This window comes from Rutidosis leptorrhynchoides, chromosome 1 (genome assembly GCF_046630445.1).
Source record: "Rutidosis leptorrhynchoides isolate AG116_Rl617_1_P2 chromosome 1, CSIRO_AGI_Rlap_v1, whole genome shotgun sequence".
Lineage (NCBI taxonomy): Eukaryota > Viridiplantae > Streptophyta > Magnoliopsida > Asterales > Asteraceae > Rutidosis > Rutidosis leptorrhynchoides.
The window spans coordinates 578091837-578096284 of NC_092333.1; the positions used below are offsets into that span (position 1 = coordinate 578091837).

The 4448-nt window shown below is 29.9% G+C and overlaps 1 non-coding gene across 1 annotated transcript; it reads right to left on the minus strand.

The window, feature by feature from the left end:
• Nucleotides 1-3681: 3681 nt before the first annotated feature.
• LOC139887031 (small nucleolar RNA R71) lies at nucleotides 3682-3788 on the minus strand. The gene has a single exon (XR_011772884.1). It is a non-coding gene; the product is annotated as a small nucleolar RNA R71 (small nucleolar RNA).
• Between the last annotated feature and the right edge of the window lie 660 nt (nucleotides 3789-4448).

Sequence of the window (4448 nt, forward strand, 5' to 3'; positions counted from 1 at the left end):
TAAAAGCAAACGAATTCTGATCGCAAAAAAAAAACATATATATCCATCCTCTCTATATCTATACGTAAATATTTATATTTATATTTTAATTTTAATTTTAATTTTAATTTTAATCCTAATAATAAGGGTATGTTAGCGAATATTGTAAGGGTGTAAGTCGAAATTCTGTCCGTGTAACGCTACGCTATTTTTAATCATTGTAAGTTATGTTCAACCTTTTTAATTTAATGTCTCGTAGCTAAGTTATTATTATGCTTATTTAATCCGAAGTAATCTTGATGTTGGGCTAATTACTAAAATTGGGTAATTGGGCTTTGTACCATAATTGGGGTTTGGACAAAAGAACGACACTTGTGAAAATTAGACTATGGGCTATTAATGGGCTTTATATTTGTTTAACTAAATGATAGTTTGTTAATGTTAATATAAAGATTTACAATTGGGCGTCCCTATAAATTACCATATACACTCAATCGGACACGATGGGCGGGGTATTTATATGTACGAATAATCGTTCATTTAACCGGACACGGGAATGGATTAATAGCCACTAGAATAATTAAAATAGGGGTGAAATTATGTACAAGGACACTTGGTATAATTGATAACAAAATATTAAAACCTTGGGTTACACTCAGTCGACATCCTGGTATAATTATTAAACAAAGTATTAAAATCTTGTTACAGTTTAAGTCCCCAATTAGTTGGAATATTTAACTTCGGGTATAAGGATAATTTGACGAGGACACTCGCACTTTATATTTATGACTGATGGACTGTTATGGACAAAAACCAGACGGACATATTAAATAATCTAGGACAAAGGACAATTAACCCATGGGCATAAAACTAAAATCAACACGTCAAACATCATGATTACGGAAGTTTAATTAAGCATAATTCTTTTATTTCATATTTAATTTCCTTTATTTTATATTTAATTGCACTTCTAATTATCGCATTTTTATTGTTATTGTATTTAATTGCACTTTTAATTATCGTACTTTTTAATTATCGCAAGTTTATTTTATCGCATTTTTATTAATCGCAATTTCATTATCGTTATTTACTTTACGCTTTAAATTAAGTCTTGTATTTATTTATTATTTTACATTTGGTTTTAACTGCGACTAAAGTTTTAAAATCGACAAACCGGTTATTAAACGGTAAAAACCCCCCTTTATAATAATAATATTACTTATATATATATTTGTATTTTTATAAAGTAAACTAATATAGCGTTAAGCTTTGTTTAAAGATTTTCCCTGTGGAACGAACCGGACTTACTAAAAACTACACTACTGTGCGATTAGGTACACTGCCTATAAGTGTTGTAGCAAGGTTTAAGTATATCCATTCTATAAATAAATAAATATCTTGTGTAAAATTGTATCGTATTTAATAGTATTTTCTTATAAAATTTAATAGTATTTCATACACCCCGCTGCACACATCAAGTTATTTTTGGCGCCGCTGCCGGGGAACAATCTAGCTTAAAAGCCGGAAGCAACGCTAATAAAAAACAGAAAAAAAAAGATTTTTAGTTTACTTTTATTAAAATTCGTTTTTAGAAAAATACGTTTTTAATTATTCAAAAATATAAAAAGAAAAACAAAAGTATAAGTATTTTTAAGATTTTGTTAAATATTTAAGTTTTATAAAGTTTTTTTATTTTTATATAAGTTTTATTTAAGTATTTTGTTTTTATTTAAAACATAAAAAAAAATCGAAAAAAAAAAATTTAATATATATAAATCTATTTTTAAGATATTTTTAAAATTATAAAGTAGTTCTATTTTTGTTTAAGTTTTTAAATATAAGTTTTTATTATATAAATATTTTGATATAAACAGAAAATATAAAACAGAAAATATATATAAAAAAAAGGTCAAATTTTGAACTGTACCAGAGTTGAATTTTGGAACCCCGCGACTCGCGGGGTTTGCTGCTTGGAATACCGCAACTCGCGGAGCTACTCTGACACCGACAGAAACCCTAATCTGCATTTAATTAGGAGTAATTAATTATTATTATTATTTTAACCCTAATTAGTTTAATTATTATTATAATTTAGTTTAAGTTTTAATTTAATTAGTATAATTAATTATAATTAGTTTTAATATAAAAAAATTAATGCTTTTATAAAATAATATAAAAATAATATTTTTATAAAAATTTGTAACTTTTTACAACTTTTTGTATATTTTTATATTTTGTCCCTTTTTAATCATTTTAGCATAATATTTGTATTTTTAGCTCATATTTAGTTTTAAACTTAGTTTTTGCCATAGTTATTTTTACTTCTAGATTTTTAGGCTTTGCCGTAGAATTCCTTAAGTGCTTTTTCTTTAGACTAAGATTTAGGTGCTTTAGAATTTTGCGACGCCTTTTTAAGTTTTAGTTTCTTTTTAAGTTATTTCCATTTGGGATTTAGTTTTTCCTGTAAACTTTAATATTTTTAGACGACTTTTACCTATGTATCAATTATCATTCCAATTAGTAATCTCAATTTGCGATTATAATTTTAAGTTAGTTGTAGTAATAAGGTTAGGTTAGTCAAGTGTTTTTAAGTGTTATAAGTTTCTTTTATTTTTTCGTCACCTTTTATTTTTCAACCATTTTTCTTTTTCGACTTTTTTCCGACGCGCTCTTTTTCTTTCTTATTTCTCGCTATTCTAGTTTTAGGACATAGATTTTTAATCTACTTCTTATCTAAATTTCTTAAAATTACGAAAATTTATTTTAAGTGGTTAAATTGATAGACATCAAAATTTTCTGGTTCGTAGTAATAGTTGGATTTGTACGTGGACCGGGTTATTGAAGCCAAACAGTCCTCAATTATATTGAGACCAAACAAATCCTGCCCCTCTGCTGCATCTTTTGGCTATTCGAAACATGGGCAAAATCAGAAAAGTCTATTGAATGGATAACTTATTATAATTTTTCTTCCCTTTTAAAAACTAATAGGATATTCAGTGAATGCACCGAGCAAGACGTTCACCACCTTTTGTACGTTCACCACCTGTAACTAGATCAAGACATTTAGCAAATATTACTACCGTTGATTTTTCTTTAGAATCGTCATCCAGTCGACCAAGTACTCCAGTTCAAATTTCCGGTAATCCATTTTTTGAACCCGACCTCACAATTGAGAATCCGGAGAATATTCAGGAACGATTCGTAGATCCTGAACCACTAAACTTTCCTTCGGAACCACCAATCATTCAAACAGAGATTGTTGAGGAACGAACCATTAAATCAGAATCCTCTAGTGATTCCGATTCAACAAATTCAATTATGGAGAATCTGGAACCTTTAAGTATGGAAGACCAAATGAGAGCTAAACGCACTGGCCAAGGTCACGCAATTACTCATCCAGACATTAATGCGCCAGATTATGAAATCAAAGGACAAATTCTACACATGGTGACTAATCAATGCCAATTTAGTGGTGCGCCAAAGGAAGATCCAAATGAACATCTACGTACCTTTAATAGGATCTGCACACTATTTAAAATCCGAGAAGTGGAGGATGAACAGATATATCTCATGTTATTTCCCTAGACTTTAAAGGGAGAAGCCAAAGATTGGTTAGAATCGTTACCTGAAGGGGCGATTGATACATGGGATGTTTTAGTTGAAAAATTTCTTAAACAATTCTTTCCTGCATCTAAAGCCGTAAGACTTCAAGCAGAAATTGTTACGTTTACACAGAAGCCAAATGAAACTCTATATGAGGCGTGGAAAAGATTTGGAAAGTTGTTAAGAGGATGTCCGCAACATGGTTTAGACACCTGTCAAATAGTACAAATATTCTACCAAGGATGCGACATCACTACAAGGAAAGACATAGATATAGCAGCTGGTGGTTCTATTATGAAGAAAACCGAAACTGATGCTTACAAAATTATTGATAACACTGCTTCCCACTCACATGAGTGGCACCAAGAAAAAGATATCGTTAGATCATCTAAAGCAGCTAGAGCCGATTCTAGCCATGACTTAGATTCCATTTCCACAAAGATAGATGATGTCGAGAGACGAATGGAAAAGATGACTAAAGATATTCACGCAATACGAATTAGTTGTGAGTAGTGTGGAGGACCACATTTGACAAAAGATTGTCTCAGTATTGAATTAACAATGGAACAAAGAGAGAATATTTCATACATAAACCAAAGGCCTGGAAATAATTATCAGAATAATTATCAACCGCCAAGACCAATTTACAATCAAAACCAGAATTATAACCGAAATATTCCATACAACAACCAACAAGGTCCTAGCAATCAACAAGTATCCAATAATAATTACAATCAGCAAAGACCTAATTTTCAAAACAAACCACCACAACAAACCGATGATAAAAAGCCGAATTTAGAAGATATGATGACGAAGCTAGTTGAAACTCAAACGCAGTTTTTCACATCTCAGAAACAAACTAATGA